This window comes from Perna viridis, chromosome 1 (assembly GCF_037379345.1).
Source record: "Perna viridis isolate PV_CMFRI_1.1 ecotype Kerala chromosome 1, ASM3737934v1, whole genome shotgun sequence".
In the NCBI taxonomy this organism is placed as follows: Eukaryota; Metazoa; Mollusca; class Bivalvia; order Mytilida; family Mytilidae; genus Perna; species Perna viridis.
Window position 1 is genome coordinate 28,294,448 of NC_142445.1, and position 21,909 is coordinate 28,316,356.

Genomic DNA, 21,909 nt, shown 5'->3' on the forward strand with positions numbered 1-21,909 from the left:
TTCATATGTATCCTATTTTTGATTCCATTGTTTAAAGTATCGAATATTTCGCGTTTAAAATACTATATGTATGTAAGTATGTATGTATGTGTTGGTCTCGCGGTAGTCATCTTGTTCTTCAATTTACCGCGGTAATGACAGATATTAGGAAGTTCTTGATGCACTAGTATGCCGTTAGTGGTTGGCATGTTTTGTACTATTATCTTGATTGATTTTGAATTTGTACAGCTTTGCCACGTTTACGTTGTAATCGGTTTCTCTTCCACATTGTTAAATAGATTAAATCTACTACTAATATTTAAGCGGCTCGTTGGTCTAGGGGTATGATTCTCGCTTTGGGTGCGAGAGATCCCGGACGAGCCCGTACTTTTTACCGTTTGAAAACGCTGTTTATGGACCCATAAGTATTTATAATCCCGTGAATCGGGTAACTGTTTCCGTAGTGTAGTGGTAATCACGTCCGCTTCACACGCGGAAGGTCCTGGGTTCGAGCCCCAGCGGAAACATTATATTTTTGATCTCCGTTATGTGCTGCCAAAGTGACACGGTTCGTAGACAATCAATTACTCTTATCACATGTTGAGCATATATGTTGCAAACTTATTTATTAAAAATGTACTGAGTTATTGAAGCGTTTGTGGAATTGTACATTTTTTTTTAAATAACTAACTTTGATACGACAGAAAGGTGAACACAGTTAAATTTTAATCGTGCTTGCTTCTTGGAATTGAATGTTACAAGTCATAGGTGTTGTGTACAACAAACATGTAGTTTATTGTTTGAATTCTTGAGCCTTCATTTTATAAGCCAAAAGTTAATCTGGGTTAAGCATAACGGCTCGTTGGTCTAGGGGTATGATTCTCGCTTAGGGTGCGAGAGGTCCCGGGTTCGAATCCCGGACGAGCCCAATTTTTGACAACGGTACATTCCACAAAATGGCGTCACGTACCACTTCGAATGTTTGTAATAATATATGTTTGCGACGATTTTTATTTTGTTCATGAAGTAATATTAAACGTATACGATACAACGCGCAAATTTGATATTCCGACGCTGACTTTGACAATGGAGAGTGTTATTCAATATTCCAGCCAAATGGTGTTGGTATAGCATCTTTCTAGTATATTCATATGTATCCTATTTTTGATTCCATTGTTTAAAGTATCGAATATTTCGCGTTTAAAATACTATATGTATGTAAGTATGTATGTATGTGTTGGTCTCGCGGTAGTCATCTTGTTCTTCAATTTACCGCGGTAATGACAGATATTAGGAAGTTCTTGATGCACTAGTATGCCGTTAGTGGTTGGCATGTTTTGTACTATTATCTTGATTGATTTTGAATTTGTACAGCTTTGCCACGTTTACGTTGTAATCGGTTTCTCTTCCACATTGTTAAATAGATTAAATCTACTACTAATATTTAAGCGGCTCGTTGGTCTAGGGGTATGATTCTCGCTTTGGGTGCGAGAGGTCCCGGGTTCGAATCCCGGACGAGCCCGTACTTTTTACCGTTTGAAAGCGCTGTTTATGGACCCATAAGTATTTATAATCCCGTGAATCGGGTAACTGTTTCCGTAGTGTAGTGGTAATCACGTCCGCTTCACACGCGGAAGGTCCTGGGTTCGAGCCCCAGCGGAAACATTATATTTTTGATCTCCGTTATGTGCTGCCAAAGTGACACGGTTCGTAGACAATCAATTACTCTTATCACATGTTGAGCATATATGTTGCAAACTTATTTATTAAAAATGTACTGAGTTATTGAAGCGTTTGTGGAATTGTACATTTTTTTTTAAATAACTAACTTTGATACGACAGAAAGGTGAACACAGTTAAATTTTAATCGTGCTTGCTTCTTGGAATTGAATGTTACAAGTCATAGGTGTTGTGTACAACAAACATGTAGTTTATTGTTTGAATTCTTGAGCCTTCATTTTATAAGCCAAAAGTTAATCTGGGTTAAGCATAACGGCTCGTTGGTCTAGGGGTATGATTCTCGCTTAGGGTGCGAGAGGTCCCGGGTTCGAATCCCGGACGAGCCCAATTTTTGACAACGGTACATTCCACAAAATGGCGTCACGTACCACTTCGAATGTTTGTAATAATATATGTTTGCGACGATTTTTATTTTGTTCATGAAGTAATATTAAACGTATACGATACAACGCGCAAATTTGATATTCCGACGCTGACTTTGACAATGGAGAGTGTTATTCAATATTCCAGCCAAATGGTGTTGGTATAGCATCTTTCTAGTATATTCATATGTATCCTATTTTTGATTCCATTGTTTAAAGTATCGAATATTTCGCGTTTAAAATACTATATGTATGTAAGTATGTATGTATGTGTTGGTCTCGCGGTAGTCATCTTGTTCTTCAATTTACCGCGGTAATGACAGATATTAGGAAGTTCTTGATGCACTAGTATGCCGTTAGTGGTTGGCATGTTTTGTACTATTATCTTGATTGATTTTGAATTTGTACAGCTTTGCCACGTTTACGTTGTAATCGGTTTCTCTTCCACATTGTTAAATAGATTAAATCTACTACTAATATTTAAGCGGCTCGTTGGTCTAGGGGTATGATTCTCGCTTTGGGTGCGAGAGGTCCCGGGTTCGAATCCCGGACGAGCCCGTACTTTTTACCGTTTGAAAGCGCTGTTTATGGACCCATAAGTATTTATAATCCCGTGAATCGGGTAACTGTTTCCGTAGTGTAGTGGTAATCACGTCCGCTTCACACGCGGAAGGTCCTGGGTTCGAGCCCCAGCGGAAACATTATATTTTTGATCTCCGTTATGTGCTGCCAAAGTGACACGGTTCGTAGACAATCAATTACTCTTATCACATGTTGAGCATATATGTTGCAAACTTATTTATTAAAAATGTACTGAGTTATTGAAGCGTTTGTGGAATTGTACATTTTTTTTTAAATAACTAACTTTGATACGACAGAAAGGTGAACACAGTTAAATTTTAATCGTGCTTGCTTCTTGGAATTGAATGTTACAAGTCATAGGTGTTGTGTACAACAAACATGTAGTTTATTGTTTGAATTCTTGAGCCTTCATTTTATAAGCCAAAAGTTAATCTGGGTTAAGCATAACGGCTCGTTGGTCTAGGGGTATGATTCTCGCTTAGGGTGCGAGAGGTCCCGGGTTCGAATCCCGGACGAGCCCAATTTTTGACAACGGTACATTCCACAAAATGGCGTCACGTACCACTTCGAATGTTTGTAATAATATATGTTTGCGACGATTTTTATTTTGTTCATGAAGTAATATTAAACGTATACGATACAACGCGCAAATTTGATATTCCGACGCTGACTTTGACAATGGAGAGTGTTATTCAATATTCCAGCCAAATGGTGTTGGTATAGCATCTTTCTAGTATATTCATATGTATCCTATTTTTGATTCCATTGTTTAAAGTATCGAATATTTCGCGTTTAAAATACTATATGTATGTAAGTATGTATGTATGTGTTGGTCTCGCGGTAGTCATCTTGTTCTTCAATTTACCGCGGTAATGACAGATATTAGGAAGTTCTTGATGCACTAGTATGCCGTTAGTGGTTGGCATGTTTTGTACTATTATCTTGATTGATTTTGAATTTGTACAGCTTTGCCACGTTTACGTTGTAATCGGTTCTCTTCCACATTGTTAAATAGATTAAATCTACCACTAATATTTAAGCGGCTCGTTGGTCTAGGGGTATGATTCTCGCTTTGGGTGCGAGAGGTCCCGGGTTCGAATCCCGGACGAGCCCTTACTATTTTTTTTCCTGAATACTTCTGTTTCATAGACAAATGGAATGTGTGATCTTTATACAATCGAACGGACGAAATTTTATTGATACGTAAACTATTCCTCTATTCGGAAGAACCTCTCCAAAACAGCATTCAGATACCTCCTTTCTTGTTGGTGTTGCCTCTTTGCCGAATCTTAGACTGTGCACAAATTTCACGAGTGTCGTTATATACGTTTGCATGGCCGATAAAAAAGTAACATTTAAGTTATTTTTGTGATTTCGAATTTCTCATCCAAACGAAAGTTTGAAACTGCCTATATATATATTCATTTATTTATTATTCATATTTGGGATCGACTACGTATTCTTTTGTTCGGATATCTCTGTCTCCCTCTTCTGTTGAATATTATACGTGTTTTTACATCTTGCATTTAATATACTTTAGCAAAATATACAGTTCAGATGTCGATTGTGTCGTGCGCATGTATTAAAATGGTCTTTCAAGTCCATATATTATTGGATGTATACAAACGTTCATCACTAAAAATTTCCATTGGTACAATCAAGCGGCTCGTTGGTCTAGGGGTATGATTCTCGCTTTGGGTGCGAGAGGTCCCGGGTTCGAATCCCGGACGAGCCCGTACTTTTTACCGTTTGAAAGCGCTGTTTATGGACCCATAAGTATTTATAATCCCGTGAATCGGGTAGCTGTTTCCGTAGTGTAGTGGTAATCACGTCCGCTTCACACGCGGAAGGTCCTGGGTTCGAGCCCCAGCGGAAACATTATATTTTTGATCTCCGTTATGTGCTGCCAAAGTGACACGGTTCGTAGACAATCAATTACTCTTATCACATGTTGAGCATATATGTTGCAAACTTATTTATTAAAAATGGACTGAGTTATTGAAGCGTTTGTGGAATTGTACATTTTTTTTTAAATAACTAACTTTGATACGACAGAAAGGTGAACACAGTTAAATTTTAATCGTGCTTGCTTCTTGGAATTGAATGTTACATGTCATAGGTGTTGTGTACAACAAACATGTAGTTTATTGTTTGAATTCTTGAGCCTTCATTTTATAAGCCAAAAGTTAATCTGGGTTAAGCATAACGGCTCGTTGGTCTAGGGGTATGATTCTCGCTTAGGGTGCGAGAGGTCCCGGGTTCGAATCCCGGACGAGCCCAATTTTTGACAACGGTACATTCCACAAAATGGCGTCACGTACCACTTCGAATGTTTGTAATAATATATGTTTGCGACGATTTTTATTTTGTTCATGAAGTAATATTAAACGTATACGATACAACGCGCAAATTTGATATTCCGACGCTGACTTTGACAATGGAGAGTGTTATTCAATATTCCAGCCAAATGGTGTTGGTATAGCATCTTTCTAGTATATTCATATGTATCCTATTTTTGATTCCATTGTTTAAAGTATCGAATATTTCGCGTTTAAAATACTATATGTATGTAAGTATGTATGTATGTGTTGGTCTCGCGGTAGTCATCTTGTTCTTCAATTTACCGCGGTAATGACAGATATTAGGAAGTTCTTGATGCACTAGTATGCCGTTAGTGGTTGGCATGTTTTGTACTATTATCTTGATTGATTTTGAATTTGTACAGCTTTGCCACGTTTACGTTGTAATCGGTTTCTCTTCCACATTGTTAAATAGATTAAATCTACCACTAATATTTAAGCGGCTCGTTGGTCTAGGGGTATGATTCTCGCTTTGGGTGCGAGAGGTCCCGGGTTCGAATCCCGGACGAGCCCTTACTATTTTTTTCCTGAATACTTCTGTTTCATAGACAAATGGAATGTGTGATCTTTATACAATCGAACGGACGAAATTTTATTGATACGTAAACTATTCCTCTATTCGGAAGAACCTCTCCAAAACAGCATTCAGATACCTCCTTTCTTGTTGGTGTTGCCTCTTTGCCGAATCTTAGACTGTGCACAAATTTCACGAGTGTCGTTATATACGTTTGCATGGCCGATAAAAAAGTAACATTTAAGTTATTTTTGTGATTTCGAATTTCTCATCCAAACGAAAGTTTGAAACTGCCTATATATATATTTATTTATTTATTATTCATATTTGGGATCGACTACGTATTCTTTTGTTCGGATATCTCTGTCTCCCTCTTCTGTTGAATATTATACGTGTTTTTACATCTTGCATTTAATATACTTTAGCAAAATATACAGTTCAGATGTCGATTGTGTCGTGCGCGTGTATTAAAATGGTCTTTCAAGTCCATATATTATTGGATGTATACAAACGTTCATCACTAAAAATTTCCATTGGTACAATCAAGCGGCTCGTTGGTCTAGGGGTATGATTCTCGCTTTGGGTGCGAGAGGTCCCGGGTTCGAATCCCGGACGAGCCCTTACTATTTTTTTTCCTGAATACTTCTGTTTCATAGACAAATGGAATGTGTGATCTTTATACAATCGAACGGACGAAATTTTATTGATACGTAAACTATTCCTCTATTCGGAAGAACCTCTCCAAAACAGCATTCAGATACCTCCTTTCTTGTTGGTGTTGCCTCTTTGCCGAATCTTAGACTGTGCACAAATTTCACGAGTGTCGTTATATACGTTTGCATGGCCGATAAAAAAGTAACATTTAAGTTATTTTTGTGATTTCGAATTTCTCATCCAAACGAAAGTTTGAAACTGCCTATATATATATTCATTTATTTATTATTCATATTTGGGATCGACTACGTATTCTTTTGTTCGGATATCTCTGTCTCCCTCTTCTGTTGAATATTATACGTGTTTTTACATCTTGCATTTAATATACTTTAGCAAAATATACAGTTCAGATGTCGATTGTGTCGTGCGCGTGTATTAAAATGGTCTTTCAAGTCCATATATTATTGGATGTATACAAACGTTCATCACTAAAAATTTCCATTGGTACAATCAAGCGGCTCGTTGGTCTAGGGGTATGATTCTCGCTTTGGGTGCGAGAGGTCCCGGGTTCGAATCCCGGACGAGCCCGTACTTTTTACCGTTTGAAAGCGCTGTTTATGGACCCATAAGTATTTATAATCCCGTGAATCGGGTAGCTGTTTCCGTAGTGTAGTGGTAATCACGTCCGCTTCACACGCGGAAGGTCCTGGGTTCGAGCCCCAGCGGAAACATTATATTTTTGATCTCCGTTATGTGCTGCCAAAGTGACACGGTTCGTAGACAATCAATTACTCTTATCACATGTTGAGCATATATGTTGCAAACTTATTTATTAAAAATGGACTGAGTTATTGAAGCGTTTGTGGAATTGTACATTTTTTTTTTAAATAACTAACTTTGATACGACAGAAAGGTGAACACAGTTAAATTTTAATCGTGCTTGCTTCTTGGAATTGAATGTTACATGTCATAGGTGTTGTGTACAACAAACATGTAGTTTATTGTTTGAATTCTTGAGCCTTCATTTTATAAGCCAAAAGTTAATCTGGGTTAAGCATAACGGCTCGTTGGTCTAGGGGTATGATTCTCGCTTAGGGTGCGAGAGGTCCCGGGTTCGAATCCCGGATGAGCCCAATTTTTGACAACGGTACATTCCACAAAATGGCGTCACGTACCACTTCGAATGTTTGTAATAATATATGTTTGCGACGATTTTTATTTTGTTCATGAAGTAATATTAAACGTATACGATACAACGCGCAAATTTGATATTCCGACGCTGACTTTGACAATGGAGAGTGTTATTCAATATTCCAGCCAAATGGTGTTGGTATAGCATCTTTCTAGTATATTCATATGTATCCTATTTTTGATTCCATTGTTTAAAGTATCGAATATTTCGCGTTTAAAATACTATATGTATGTAAGTATGTATGTATGTGTTGGTCTCGCGGTAGTCATATTGTTCTTCAATTTACCGCGGTAATGACAAATATTAGGAAGTTCTTGATGCACTAGTATGCCGTTAGTGGTTGGCATGTTTTGTACTATTATCTTGATTGATTTTGAATTTGTACAGCTTTGCCACGTTTACGTTGTAATCGGTTTCTCTTCCACATTGTTAAATAGATTAAATCTACCATTAATATTTAAGCGGCTCGTTGGTCTAGGGGTACGATTCTCGCTTTGGGTGCGAGAGGTCCCGGGTTCGAATCCCGGACGAGCCCTTACTATTTTTTTTCCTGAATACTTCTGTTTCATAGACAAATGGAATGTGTGATCTTTATACAATCGAACGGACGAAATTTTATTGATACGTAAACTATTCCTCTATTCGGAAGAACCTCTCCAAAACAGCATTCAGATACCTCCTTTCTTGTTGGTGTTGCCTCTTTGCCGAATCTTAGACTGTGCACAAATTTCACGAGTGTCGTTATATACGTTTGCATGGCCGATAAAAAAGTAACATTTAAGTTATTTTTGTGATTTCGAATTTCTCATCCAAACGAAAGTTTGAAACTGCCTATATATATATTCATTTATTTATTATTCATATTTGGGATCGACTACGTATTCTTTTGTTCGGATATCTCTGTCTCCCTCTTCTGTTGAATATTATACGTGTTTTTACATCTTGCATTTAATATACTTTAGCAAAATATACAGTTCAGATGTCGATTGTGTCGTGCGCGTGTATTAAAATGGTCTTTCAAGTCCATATATTATTGGATGTATACAAATGTTCATCACTAAAAATTTCCATTGGTACAATCAAGCGGCTCGTTGGTCTAGGGGTATGATTCTCGCTTTGGGTGCGAGAGGTCCCGGGTTCGAATCCCGGACGAGCCCGTACTTTTTACCGTTTGAAAGCGCTGTTTATGGACCCATAAGTATTTATAATCCCGTGAATCGGGTAACTGTTTCCGTAGTGTAGTGGTAATCACGTCCGCTTCACACGCGGAAGGTCCTGGGTAAGGTAGTTTAATTTCTGTAGCTACTGGGGAGGTAGACTTCAGTCTGGCAGTTTTTGGGTTCTAATTATTTAAATTTTAGTTGGTACATTAGTCATTGCCCTGCACGAAATTTGCTTATTTACTGTTCGGTAGAGAGGCGCTTGCCACCTATCGTTAGGTTCGACTAAGTCTGGTGCGGGCCGATGGTGATATACTTTGTTGCATTTAGTAGATTGGTAGTCGTTGTCTTTTATCTACACAGTGTACAGTAAACAAAATGGATAACTTTACAATTTACACATACACGTACATGAATAGTATGAACACATAGAAATGACGTTAATTGTTACTTTGGGACTGTAGATTATATCTATTTTCCCTCTAACCAATTGAATGAATGCAATGATACTTATGCAAATGTGGTCACGAATGATTACATAAGGATGTGAAAACATCGAAAATTCTATCTGTAGTTTATTTCGGGCCATAACATGTGAAAATGACTTTTGTTGGTTTGGCTTGCGGTGTTGTGTACCTCCTTTGTGGTTAATACATATTAAGAGTGGGCTTCAAAACTATTAATTTCGATGTTATTTAGAACATATGAAATATTTTCAATGGTGTGTTGTGATATTTTAAACACAGTACAAATGAGGTTTTCCATCTATTATTTACATTTGCACCAGGGTGACTAATGATAACACCCTTAAATATATTAAAGAGTATTTAAGTTAGCCGTATATACACATTAAATTTACGAGTAAAATGTAACGGTACCATATGTAACTTTATGAGGGTGACTAATAATAACACCTGAAAGACTTCTAAGGGGTTTTAGTCCTATATACATATTAAAAAAGGTGACTAATGATAATACCCCAAAACTTCTTAGAATCAGGGTGACAGTACAAGTTAAAATTGCTAGCTGCTATGGTTCAGTATGAGTATACACAGAAGAATAACTTAAGTAATTATGACTTTAATGAGACCACAGTTGTGATCTCCCCTGGATAGTGCATGCATATGGACAGGTTCTTCTATTGGTTCCGTATTACTTTTTATATACAAAGAAACCAATAGACGGCACTGATAATGAAGCTTTCAAGGTGAGCGGACGTACCTGATTTAGCTGAGAGAAAATCCGAAGTTTTTGCTGTTTAAAACCAGCCATCAGTTGATGGTTGGTCCATGTATTGATTTAGTGTCATTATTGGTGAAGTATAGAACCTTTATTTGTCCATATTTTGACATTTTGTGACAGTTTAGCCCTCCCCTCACCATGTCGGGTGAAAGGGGGGAGCCCCGTTCCAAAACCCGAAAACTGAAGGAACACACAGTGTCAGTTGATGTTGGTGATAATAAACGTATAAAGGCAGCTGATGTCATTGCAAGTATTGAAAAGGAAGTTGGGGAGGGAATGGTGGAAGCGTGTGTACCAAAAAGCGGTAATTTCTTTGAAATAACACTCAAACAAACTGATGCTGTGGAACTTATCTGGTTGATACTGGTTTTAAGGTTGAAAGTAAATCTTTTAAACCCAAACAGATTTTTTCCGAGCAAAAAGTTGTTAGTTTCTTCAATGTTTCGCACTACGTTGCAGACTCGGAAATAACAGATAAATTAGTTAATCTTGGCCTTGAAGTGAAGTCATCGATGAAACGAAACGTTCACCCAGGCACTCAAGTGGAAAATGGCACGAGGTATGTTGTGGTGAAATTTAACAATGAAATTAAAAGCCTCCCTTACACGATGAAATTACCAACAGGTGTTAACTCGTTTGAGTATATTCGTGTGACACACGATAATCAGAGGAAAGTTTGTACCAAATGCTTTGAAACCGATCATGTGTTTTCGAAATGTCCAGAAAACAGATGTTTCAAGTGTTTAAGGCTTGGGCACTTAGCGCGATTTTGTAACACTCCTCCATGTAGTAAGTGTAATCTACATGTGACGAGATGTAAGTGCCCCAGTTGGCCCGATGACACACATGAGTCCCAAAACGATGATAATGAGGAGATCGACACTGATGAGAATGTCGAAAAAGATGAGATAGGCAGTGATGATGAGTATGATGATATCAAAGATGATGATGTTGATGTTGCTAATGGTAGAGAAAAAGATGATGATCCTGTTACAAATGAACATGATGAGAGCATAAATGATAACAATCATGATGATACACATAAATCTGGAGAAAATGGTGATGATAATGGACAATCTGACGAGGAACTAAACCTGATGGCCTCTGGTGGAAATCAGACGGAACAATTAGACAATAACTCTTTTGTTGATTTACCTGTTAAAAAAAGTAATGAAAAATCAACTAGCCCTCCCCCCTCTACTTCACAATCCCCTCCTCATCACACTAATTCTGCCCCCTCTGGTATAAATAGTGACACTGAGATGACTGATGAGGAGTTGGCTGTGAATATGGTGAAAATTCGCCGCAAAAGATTGGTGAATGGTCCAAAGTTTTCGAAAGATGAATTGAAAAAGATAAGAATGGATCCCAGAAACAAATTAACAGAATCAAATTCATCCAAGTAAATCTTTTTCAATTTATTACTATCTTTCAGATGATAAGTATTGTTTCTTTCAATGTAAATGGTCTTCGAGACTTGTCAAAATTTCAGCAGTTATGTACTTACTGTTCTGAAAATTATTATGATGTTGTAGGGTTACAAGAAACTTTTTGGTCAGAAGATTTAATTGAGAATTTGTCTAAGTTCTGGAGTGGTCAAATATTTCATTCATGTAGTGATATTCACAGACAAGGTGTGGCCTTTTTAATAAGCAAAAAAATAGAAAATGAAGTAAAATATATACAGGGTTTCGATGGTAGGTGTATTCAAATACAGCTTCACCAGGATGACAAAGTTTTTGATATTGTTAATTGTTATGCTCCTAATTTAGTCCTTGAGAGGAGCAAGTTTTTTGACAGCATATTAGATAAGTTATCTGACCCCGAAAATGTCATTCTGTTGGGGGATTTGAATACATCTATGTCAACACTTGATAGGTGTGGCAGATCACAACACACTGAAGACAAAGCTTATAAATCTATTAGTAAATTTTGTGACAATTTCAACCTTTATGATGTATGGCGCTCAAGGAATCCAAATGCTCGAGTGTACTCTTGGCGCCGAGTGGTTCAAAATATTCTCATTCAGAGTAGGATTGACTTCATCTTTATTCCAAAATCTTTTTCTGTTTTTGTCAAAAATATTTATCATAAGCACAGCACTTTCAGTGATCATTCTTTAGTAGTTTTAAATATAGAATTTTGTGAAGTTGAGAGAGGTCCAGGAGTATGGGTGTTTAATAACACACTGTTAAATGATGAAGAGTTTGTTTTAAAAATTGAGAAATTAATAGAAACTGAAAAACAGTGTAGACTATATGATGACGAGCCACTGATTTGGTATGATAATTTAAAATTTAAGATTAAACAACTATCTAAAGTAGTTTCAAAAGATAAAAAGCGTGCCGAAAGATCGGAATATTTTAAAATTCAAAAAGAATTCGAAAAGTTCTCTCTTGCTGTGGCAAATGATGAAGAGGTTGATATAAATAAATTTGAAGAAATTAAATTAAAACTTAAAAGTCACGAGGACATAATTTGCAAAGGAGCTATATTACGCTCTAAAGCTCACTGGGCTATTGAAGGTGATAAAAATTCTAAGTATTTTTTAGAGCTTGAAAAATATAAGCAAAAAAGTAATGCTATCAAAGAGTTGAAAACAAAAGAAGGTATCATTGTAAATACAACTGAACAAATTTTAGAAGAAGTGAGGTCCTTTTATGAGGAGTTGTATTCCTGTACGCACATTAACAAGAATAGCGCACATGAGATTTTAGATTTTATTACCAAAAAAGTTCCGGAAAATGATATGGAAAATTTAGAAGCTGATTTTACTTGCGACGAAATTAAAACGGCACTATTTAGTATGACAAAAAATAAATCGCCGGGTCCGGATGGTTTAACTGCGGAATTTTTTTGCAGGTTTTATCATTTGTTTGAAAATATTTTTATGAAAATATTTAGTATTATTCAAGAAGAGCAGATTATGACTAGATCAATGAGACATGGGGTTATAACCTTAATCTATAAAAACAGAGGTGATAAAAATTCATTAAAGAATTTCAGACCGATTTCTTTATTATGCGTTGATTACAAAATAATGGCTCGCATCATGTCGAACCGACTAAAATTCGTTCTGCCTAAATTAATATCGAATAGCCAAACGTGTTGTATTTTAGGTCGTGATATTGCTGATACGACTTCGAGTATTCGAGATCTGATAGAAATAATTGAAAACGATAATTTAGAAGCATATCTGATCAAAGTAGACCAAGAGAAAGCCTTTGATAAAGTTGATCATGATTACCTTTTTCTTGTTTTACAGAAATTTGGCTTTGGTCCAAAATTTATAGAGTGGATTAAAATATTTTACAAAAATGTTAACAGTAGTGTCAAATGCAATGGCTTCTTGACCAAGTATGTTAAGCTTAAAAATTCTATAAAACAAGGATGTCCGCTTTCCGCGTTATTGTACGTTATCGCCGCAGAACCACTAGGACAAGCCATAGCAAAAAATCAAACTATACGAGGAGTAACAATTCCGAAATCTGAAAGAGAAGCGCGAATATTTCAACACGCAGATGACACGAATATTTTCACAAGTGACAAAAACTCGATAGATGAAGTTTTCAATGTTTTGAAACTTTATAGTGATGCGTCCGGTGCGAAAATCAACAAGCAAAAATCAGAAATTATGTGTCTCGGGTCCGGAACATTATCTGATAACGAGCTAAATAAATTAGAAATACAAAGATGTGAAGATGTTACAAAAGTGCTAGGCATTTACGTTGGTAAAAACCGAAATGCGTGTGACGACCTCAAGTGGAGAGACAAGCTTAAGAAAATAAAAACTATTTTATTTTTCTGGCTAAAACGAGATTTAACATTACCCGGTCGAGCCACGGTTTTGACATCGTTAATTATATCACGGTTTTACTATACTCTCACAGTTTGTCCGCTACCGGAATATGTAAAAAATGAACTTCGAGTAGCCGTCATGAAGTTTCTGTGGCAAAACAAAGCGCATTTAGTGAAATATCAAACTATAGTTGGTGAAAAACTTTCCGGTGGGTTAAATATTCCTGATATTTTTATAAAGATGCAAGCATTCCGGATAAAATTTCTCCGGAAATATTTAGATCCTGATTGTACATCCATTTGGAAAGTAACACTAGATTATTTTATTTTCAAAATTGATCACATGAATCTTAAGCAGAATATTGTGTACACATTTTTGAATTCTGCTCAGCTGAAAAGGTTGCCTCTTTATTATCAGGAGATGTTTGCAGCTTTTTACAGAATAAAATCCAAGTTGAAATTTCAAATTGAAGTTCAACATGCCTACAGTAATCCGATATTTTGTAACCCGAAAATAACACACAACGGTAAGATGCTTCTTTTTGACGACTTTGCACAAGCCGGTTTGATTCAAATTAAGGATGTGTGTTATGAATTCATTCCTGGATTTTTCACTTCTGATGCGATAGTAGAAATTATTCATCGTAGATTTCCGGACGAAAAACCATACACAATCGAATCCGCTTTTAACAAGATATTGCGTTGTATTCCTGACGAATGGAAAATATTGCTCCGACATAACAATCCGGTCAATGCTAATTGCGTCCCACAAATAATGCTTTGCTTTGAAAATAATGCAGAAATTCCATTATTAACGGCTGTAACAAAACAAATATACAAACTCTTCATGTCTACTTTCTTTGAAAAACCGACCTCTGAGTTAAAGTGGGCGGAGAAATTTCCATCGATCAATTTTAGACAAGTGTACTCAGTAGCCAATCAGGTGGGACTTTGTCCAGATCTTCATTGTTTGAATTATAGGCTGGTTAATAGAGCAATTTTCACACTTGATAAACTGTCTAAATTTAGTCAGGTAGATACCAATACATGTAAAGCGTGCGGGTATTGTACTGAGGATTTAGCACACCTGTTTATTTTTTGTACGAAATTAAAATCAGTACATGATTACCTGAAAGATTTATTACATAACATATTTATTAATGTCCCACCTGATATTGTAAACATGATCAACTATGACGAACTGATATATTTTGGCTATTTGAGGTCTTCCAACATAGTAAATGTTCATTTTTTGAACTTTTTATTAAGTATTGCTAGATTGTGCATTTTTAAAGTTAGGAATATTCTCGTTTTTAAAGGTAAAAACTTGGATACTTTACGTTTATTTAAGTACACAATGCAGAAGTATGTAGAGTACGCATATTCATTTTATAAGATGAAAAATCAAATGTGGTTTTTTGAAAAATATTTTTTACGAAACAACACACTATTGAAAATACAGAATGATAAGGTAGTTTTATTTCTGTAGCTACTGGGGAGGTAGACTTCAGTCTGGCAGTTTTTGGGTTCTAATTATTTAAATTTTAGTTGGTACATTAGTCATTGCCCTGCACGGAATTTGCTTATTTACTGGTCGGTAGAGAGGCGCTTGCCACCTATCGTTAGGTTCGACTAAGTCTGGTGCGGGCCGATGGTGATATACTTTGTTGCATTTAGTAGATTGGTAGTCGTTGTCTTTTATCTACACAGTGTACAGTAAACAAAATGGATAACTTTACAATTTACACATACACGTACATGAATAGTATGAACACATAGAAATGACGTTAATAGTTACTCTGGGACTGTAGGTTATATCTATTTTCCCTCTAACCAATTGAATGAATGCAATGATACTTACGCAAATGTGGTCACGAATGATTACATAAGGCTGTGAAAACATCGAAAATTCTATCTGTAGTTTATTTCGGGCTATAACATGTGAAAATGACTTTTGTTGGTTTGGCTTGCAGTGTTGTGTACCTCCTTTGTGGTTAATACATATTAAGAGTGGGCTTCAAAACTATTAATTTCGATGTTATTTAGAACATATGAAATATTTTCAATGGTGTGTTGTGATATTTTAAACACAGTACAAATGAGGTTTTCCATCTATTATTTACATTTGCACCAGGGTGACTAATGATAACACCCTTAAATATATTAAAGAGTATTTAAGTTAGCCGTGTATGCACATTACATTTACGAGTAAAATGTAACGGTACCATATGTAACTTTATGAGGGTGACTAATAATAACACCTGACAGAATTCTAAAGGGTTTTAGTCATATATACATATTAAAAAAGGTGACTAATGATAACACCCCAAAACTTCTTAGAATCAGGGTGACAGTACAAGTCAAAATTGCCCGCTGCTATGGTTCAGTATACAAAGAAGAATAACTTAAGTAATTATGACTTTAATGAGACCACAGTTGTGATCTCCCCTGGATAGTGCATGCATATGGACAGGGTCTTCTATTGGTTCCGGATTATTTTTTTATATACAAAGAAACCAATAGACGGCACTGATAACTTCTGCACCCAACACTCAATACTATACAAGTAAATAAAGACATTGGATTAATTACATCAATGATGGAATCCCTCACAGATGTACAAGATAAGCTCCACATTATAGTATTTAATATTTAGCACTGTGATAGCGGATTTCGGGGATTGTCCGATTCCGTTTTTATTGTATTGTATGTATTATAATTTTAATAAATGATAAAAAAAATGATTCTCGCTTAGGGTGCGAGAGGTCCCGGGTTCGAATCCCGGACGAGCCCAATTTTTGACAACGGTACATTCCACAAAATGGCGTCACGTACCACTTCGAATGTTTGTAATAATATATGTTTGCGACGATTTTTATTTTGTTCATGAAGTAATATTAAACGTATACGATACAACGCGCAAATTTGATATTCCGACGCTGACTTTGACAATGGAGAGTGTTATTCAATATTCCAGCCAAATGGTGTTGGTATAGCATCTTTCTAGTATATTCATATGTATCCTATTTTTGATTCCATTGTTTAAAGTATCGAATATTTCGCGTTTAAAATACTATATGTATGTAAGTATGTATGTATGTGTTGGTCTCGCGGTAGTCATCTTGTTCTTCAATTTACCGCGGTAATGACAGATATTAGGAAGTTCTTGATGCACTAGTATGCCGTTAGTGGTTGGCATGTTTTGTACTATTATCTTGATTGATTTTGAATTTGTACAGCTTTGCCACGTTTACGTTGTAATCGGTTTCTCTTCCACATTGTTAAATAGATTAAATCTACCACTAATATTTAAGCGGCTCGTTGGTCTAGGGGTATGATTCTCGCTTTGGGTGCGAGAGGTCCCGGGTTCGAATCCCGGACGAGCCCTTACTATTTTTTTCCTGAATACTTCTGTTTCATAGACAAATGGAATGTGTGATCTTTATACAATCGAACGGACGAAATTTTATTGATACGTAAACTATTCCTCTATTCGGAAGAACCTCTCCAAAACAGCATTCAGATACCTCCTTTCTTGTTGGTGTTGCCTCTTTGCCGAATCTTAGACTGTGCACAAATTTCACGAGTGTCGTTATATACGTTTGCATGGCCGATAAAAAAGTAACATTTAAGTTATTTTTGTGATTTCGAATTTCTCATCCAAACGAAAGTTTGAAACTGCCTATATATATATTTATTTATTTATTATTCATATTTGGGATCGACTACGTATTCTTTTGTTCGGATATCTCTTGTCTCCCTCTTCTGTTGAATATTATACGTGTTTTTACATCTTGCATTTAATATACTTTAGCAAAATATACAGTTCAGATGTCGATTGTGTCGTGCGCGTGTATTAAAATGGTCTTTCAAGTCCATATATTATTGGATGTATACAAACGTTCATCACTAAAAATTTCCATTGGTACAATCAAGCGGCTCGTTGGTCTAGGGGTATGATTCTCGCTTTGGGAGCATCAGATTTTTTGGCACCCAAGATGTCAGACGTGTTTTGTTACAGTGTTCTTAATGTTTGTGGAATTAGTTAGATTATCAGTTTTGGAATGGATTTTCCAACCGAAATATAGTGATATGATGGATGATGGGCATAGTTACACAAGTAGTAAGTTTCAGTTGACAAAATACGTATTTATATACAATTGACATTATCGTGATAGCTTCTGCCGTTTTTGATTTGAGGGTCTTGTGGAAAATTTATTTATGAATTCAATGTTGAGAGATTAATTTATGTGAAAATGGATTGTCTACCGAAAACATTAACTTCTTTGTTGAAAATTGTAAATGAACAATATACTGATTTTAGCTGGACATGTACTGAGCAAAATGGAAGAATGAAAATATCTTTATTGTGGACAAATGGTGATAAATCAACGAAACGGAAATCTAATGCATCTAGAAAACGTGACCGGAAACGACTGAAGCAATTTGTAGAAAAGAAAAATTCAGAAAATAAAACATCTGAAAGCGAAGATGAATCGTTTATTGAAAGTGATACAGAAAGTGATATTCCATCTGAACCCACCGATGCGTTAATGGACGTGATCGACAGTGTTCCGTGTAGCGCCTCATTGACGGTAAATACTAACAAAGGAAAGCAGTCAAGTGAAGAGAATAACCAATTGCGAACCGAGAGTGTGAAACATGTTAACGGAAATTTAAATGCCGCAGGGAAAATATGTATAAGTGAACATTCGAATACACAGAATATGTTAACTAAATCTCATGACGTTGTGAATACAGAAAATATTTCGAACACTGAAGAGAAATCAAAATCTCGACAGACACCAGTTCTAGATAAAATTGTTATCAAAACTTCGTTGAGTATGTGTAGCGCAACACTATTAACGTTGATCCCAATGATTAATTTAATCATGTCCTACTCATTGGGAAAGGAAGAGGACATTCATTATTTCGGTCCAGGAACAAAGCGGTACACGTACGCTTTGCACAATATTGAAAACGATTTTGATGATGTTAGGAAAACTAAATACATGAATAGTGATATAGCTAGTGCAATTGAGAAAATGGAAATTGTTGCCCGCAGGAAAATAGAGACATGGTTAAACTAGGTCTGATTTGATTTTTAAAATGTATGATAAAGTTTGAATGTATGGAAAATGTTTTGAAATATTTTTTTTTTACATTTTTTGCATGCCAATGTTTTAAAGCAGTCTGGAATGGATAGCCAGCCGGAATCTTTAATATTTGGATATGAAATTGTGTAATGTATTTCAATTACCTTTTCACTTGTTTTCACATTTTACCTAAAATTAAAAAAAAAAAATAAAATAAAAATGTGCATGAATACAGTGAAAGTGTACAACTGTGATATCGCTTGTGCGTACATGATTGTGAATAAAAATATATTAAATGTATGAATATAAAAATTTTGTAGGTATTGCGAAAATGGACAATTGTGGTGACTTTGTTTTCTATGCGTATGTAATTGACATATATGATATAACTAATCAATATGATAATAGTATGTCTATGAGAATATTAATAACAATATCTCTTTGATTTGTAAATGTTTTTCTGTTAATAAAATTTTATCAAGATAAAAAAAAAAGATTCTCGCTTTGGGTGCGAGAGGTCCCGGGTTCGAATCCCGGACGAGCCCGTACTTTTTACCGTTTGAAAGCGCTGTTTATGGACCCATAAGTATTTATAATCCCGTAAATCGGGTAACTGTTTCCGTAGTGTAGTGGTAATCACGTCCGCTTCACACGCGGAAGGTCCTGGGTTCGAGCCCCAGCGGAAACATTATATTTTTGATCTCCGTTATGTGCTGCCAAAGTGACACGGTTCGTAGACAATCAATTACTCTTATCACATGTTGAGCATATATGTTGCAAACTTATTTATTAAAAATGTGTACTGAGTTATTGAAGCGTTTGTGGAATTGTACATTTTTTTTTAAATAACTAACTTTGATACGACAGAAAGGTGAACACAGTTAAATTTTAATCGTGCTTGCTTCTTGGAATTGAATGTTACAAGTCATAGGTGTTGTGTACAACAAACATGTAGTTTATTGTTTGAATTCTCGAGCCTTCATTTTATAAGCCAAAAGTTAATCTGGGTTAAGCATAACGGCTCGTTGGTCTAGGGGTATGATTCTCGCTTAGGGTGCGAGAGGTCCCGGGTTCGAATCCCGGACGAGCCCAATTTTTGACAACGGTACATTCCACAAAATGGCGTCACGTACCACTTCGAATGTTTGTAATAATATATGTTTGCGACGATTTTTATTTTGTTCATGAAGTAATATTAAACGTATACGATACAACGCGCAAATTTGATATTCCGACGCTGACTTTGACAATGGAGAGTGTTATTCAATATTCCAGCCAAATGGTGTTGGTGTAGCATCTTTCTAGTATATTCATATGTATCCTATTTTTGATTCCATTGTTTAAAGTATCGAATATTTCGCGTTTAAAATACTATATGTATGTAAGTATGTATGTATGTGTTGGTCTCGCGGTAGTCATCTTGTTCTTCAATTTACCGCGGTAATGACAGATATTAGGAAGTTCTTGATGCACTAGTATGCCGTTAGTGGTTGGCATGTTTTGTACTATTATCTTGATTGATTTTGAATTTGTACAGCTTTGCCACGTTTACGTTGTAATCGGTTTCTCTTCCACATTGTTAAATAGATTAAATCTACCACTAATATTTAAGCGGCTCGTTGGTCTAGGGGTATGATTCTCGCTTTGGGTGCGAGAGGTCCCGGGTTCGAATCCCGGACGAGCCCTTACTATTTTTTTCCTGAATACTTCTGTTTCATAGACAAATGGAATGTGTGATCTTTATACAATCGAACGGACGAAATTTTATTGATACGTAAACTATTCCTCTATTCGGAAGAACCTCTCCAAAACAGCATTCAGATACCTCCTTTCTTGTTGGTGTTGCCTCTTTGCCGAATCTTAGACTGTGCACAAATTTCACGAGTGTCGTTATATACGTTTGCATGGCCGATAAAAAAGTAACATTTAAGTTATTTTTGTGATTTCGAATTTCTCATCCAAACGAAAGTTTGAAACTGCCTATATATATATTTATTTATTTATTATTCATATTTGGGATCGACTACGTATTCTTTTGTTCGGATATCTCTTGTCTCCCTCTTCTGTTGAATATTATACGTGTTTTTACATCTTGCATTTAATATACTTTAGCAAAATATACAGTTCAGATGTCGATTGTGTCGTGCGCGTGTATTAAAATGGTCTTTCAAGTCCATATATTATTGGATGTATACAAACGTTCATCACTAAAAATTTCCATTGGTACAATCAAGCGGCTCGTTGGTCTAGGGGTATGATTCTCGCTTTGGGAGCATCAGATTTTTTGGCACCCAAGATGTCAGACGTGTTTTGTTACAGTGTTCTTAATGTTTGTGGAATTAGTTAGATTATCAGTTTTGGAATGGATTTTCCAACCGAAATATAGTGATATGATGGATGATGGGCATAGTTACACAAGTAGTAAGTTTCAGTTGACAAAATACGTATTTATATACAATTGACATTATCGTGATAGCTTCTGCCGTTTTTGATTTGAGGGTCTTGTGGAAAATTTATTTATGAATTCAATGTTGAGAGATTAATTTATGTGAAAATGGATTGTCTACCGAAAACATTAACTTCTTTGTTGAAAATTGTAAATGAACAATATACTGATTTTAGCTGGACATGTACTGAGCAAAATGGAAGAATGAAAATATCTTTATTGTGGACAAATGGTGATAAATCAACGAAACGGAAATCTAATGCATCTAGAAAACGTGACCGGAAACGACTGAAGCAATTTGTAGAAAAGAAAAATTCAGAAAATAAAACATCTGAAAGCGAAGATGAATCGTTTATTGAAAGTGATACAGAAAGTGATATTCCATCTGAACCCACCGATGCGTTAATGGACGTGATCGACAGTGTTCCGTGTAGCGCCTCATTGACGGTAAATACTAACAAAGGAAAGCAGTCAAGTGAAGAGAATAACCAATTGCGAACCAAGAGTGTGAAACATGTTAACGGAAATTTAAATGCCGCAGGGAAAATATGTATAAGTGAACATTCGAATACACAGAATATGTTAACTAAATCTCATGACGTTGTGAATACAGAAAATATTTCGAACACTGAAGAGAAATCAAAATCTCGACAGACACCAGTTCTAGATAAAATTGTTATCAAAACTTCGTTGAGTATGTGTAGCGCAACACTATTAACGTTGATCCCAATGATTAATTTAATCATGTCCTACTCATTGGGAAAGGAAGAGGACATTCATTATT

At 35.9% G+C, this 21,909-nt stretch overlaps 23 non-coding genes across 23 annotated transcripts; all 23 read left to right on the forward strand.

Annotated features, from left to right (window-relative positions):
* The first annotated feature begins 433 nt into the window (after nt 1–433).
* On the forward strand, nt 434–506 carry Trnav-cac (transfer RNA valine (anticodon CAC)). Its single transcript has one exon. It is a non-coding gene; the product is annotated as a tRNA-Val (tRNA).
* A 329-nt stretch (nt 507–835) lies between these two features.
* Trnap-agg (transfer RNA proline (anticodon AGG)) lies at nt 836–907 on the forward strand. Its single transcript has one exon. It is a non-coding gene; the product is annotated as a tRNA-Pro (tRNA).
* A 522-nt stretch (nt 908–1,429) lies between these two features.
* On the forward strand, nt 1,430–1,501 carry Trnap-ugg (transfer RNA proline (anticodon UGG)). The gene has a single exon. It is a non-coding gene; the product is annotated as a tRNA-Pro (tRNA).
* Nucleotides 1,502–1,571: 70 nt separating this feature from the next.
* Trnav-cac (transfer RNA valine (anticodon CAC)) lies at nt 1,572–1,644 on the forward strand. The gene has a single exon. It is a non-coding gene; the product is annotated as a tRNA-Val (tRNA).
* Nucleotides 1,645–1,973: 329 nt separating this feature from the next.
* Trnap-agg (transfer RNA proline (anticodon AGG)) lies at nt 1,974–2,045 on the forward strand. The gene has a single exon. It is a non-coding gene; the product is annotated as a tRNA-Pro (tRNA).
* A 522-nt stretch (nt 2,046–2,567) lies between these two features.
* On the forward strand, nt 2,568–2,639 carry Trnap-ugg (transfer RNA proline (anticodon UGG)). Its single transcript has one exon. It is a non-coding gene; the product is annotated as a tRNA-Pro (tRNA).
* A 70-nt stretch (nt 2,640–2,709) lies between these two features.
* On the forward strand, nt 2,710–2,782 carry Trnav-cac (transfer RNA valine (anticodon CAC)). The gene has a single exon. It is a non-coding gene; the product is annotated as a tRNA-Val (tRNA).
* Nucleotides 2,783–3,111: 329 nt separating this feature from the next.
* Trnap-agg (transfer RNA proline (anticodon AGG)) lies at nt 3,112–3,183 on the forward strand. Its single transcript has one exon. It is a non-coding gene; the product is annotated as a tRNA-Pro (tRNA).
* Nucleotides 3,184–3,704: 521 nt separating this feature from the next.
* On the forward strand, nt 3,705–3,776 carry Trnap-ugg (transfer RNA proline (anticodon UGG)). Its single transcript has one exon. It is a non-coding gene; the product is annotated as a tRNA-Pro (tRNA).
* Nucleotides 3,777–4,326: 550 nt separating this feature from the next.
* Nucleotides 4,327–4,398, forward strand: Trnap-ugg (transfer RNA proline (anticodon UGG)). Its single transcript has one exon. It is a non-coding gene; the product is annotated as a tRNA-Pro (tRNA).
* Nucleotides 4,399–4,468: 70 nt separating this feature from the next.
* Nucleotides 4,469–4,541, forward strand: Trnav-cac (transfer RNA valine (anticodon CAC)). The gene has a single exon. It is a non-coding gene; the product is annotated as a tRNA-Val (tRNA).
* A 329-nt stretch (nt 4,542–4,870) lies between these two features.
* On the forward strand, nt 4,871–4,942 carry Trnap-agg (transfer RNA proline (anticodon AGG)). Its single transcript has one exon. It is a non-coding gene; the product is annotated as a tRNA-Pro (tRNA).
* Nucleotides 4,943–5,464: 522 nt separating this feature from the next.
* Trnap-ugg (transfer RNA proline (anticodon UGG)) lies at nt 5,465–5,536 on the forward strand. Its single transcript has one exon. It is a non-coding gene; the product is annotated as a tRNA-Pro (tRNA).
* A 549-nt stretch (nt 5,537–6,085) lies between these two features.
* On the forward strand, nt 6,086–6,157 carry Trnap-ugg (transfer RNA proline (anticodon UGG)). The gene has a single exon. It is a non-coding gene; the product is annotated as a tRNA-Pro (tRNA).
* Nucleotides 6,158–6,707: 550 nt separating this feature from the next.
* On the forward strand, nt 6,708–6,779 carry Trnap-ugg (transfer RNA proline (anticodon UGG)). The gene has a single exon. It is a non-coding gene; the product is annotated as a tRNA-Pro (tRNA).
* A 70-nt stretch (nt 6,780–6,849) lies between these two features.
* Trnav-cac (transfer RNA valine (anticodon CAC)) lies at nt 6,850–6,922 on the forward strand. The gene has a single exon. It is a non-coding gene; the product is annotated as a tRNA-Val (tRNA).
* Nucleotides 6,923–7,252: 330 nt separating this feature from the next.
* Trnap-agg (transfer RNA proline (anticodon AGG)) lies at nt 7,253–7,324 on the forward strand. Its single transcript has one exon. It is a non-coding gene; the product is annotated as a tRNA-Pro (tRNA).
* Nucleotides 7,325–7,846: 522 nt separating this feature from the next.
* Nucleotides 7,847–7,918, forward strand: Trnap-ugg (transfer RNA proline (anticodon UGG)). Its single transcript has one exon. It is a non-coding gene; the product is annotated as a tRNA-Pro (tRNA).
* Nucleotides 7,919–8,468: 550 nt separating this feature from the next.
* Nucleotides 8,469–8,540, forward strand: Trnap-ugg (transfer RNA proline (anticodon UGG)). Its single transcript has one exon. It is a non-coding gene; the product is annotated as a tRNA-Pro (tRNA).
* An 8,358-nt stretch (nt 8,541–16,898) lies between these two features.
* On the forward strand, nt 16,899–16,970 carry Trnap-ugg (transfer RNA proline (anticodon UGG)). The gene has a single exon. It is a non-coding gene; the product is annotated as a tRNA-Pro (tRNA).
* A 2,324-nt stretch (nt 16,971–19,294) lies between these two features.
* Nucleotides 19,295–19,367, forward strand: Trnav-cac (transfer RNA valine (anticodon CAC)). The gene has a single exon. It is a non-coding gene; the product is annotated as a tRNA-Val (tRNA).
* A 331-nt stretch (nt 19,368–19,698) lies between these two features.
* Nucleotides 19,699–19,770, forward strand: Trnap-agg (transfer RNA proline (anticodon AGG)). Its single transcript has one exon. It is a non-coding gene; the product is annotated as a tRNA-Pro (tRNA).
* Nucleotides 19,771–20,292: 522 nt separating this feature from the next.
* Trnap-ugg (transfer RNA proline (anticodon UGG)) lies at nt 20,293–20,364 on the forward strand. Its single transcript has one exon. It is a non-coding gene; the product is annotated as a tRNA-Pro (tRNA).
* The last annotated feature ends 1,545 nt before the right edge of the window (nt 20,365–21,909 follow it).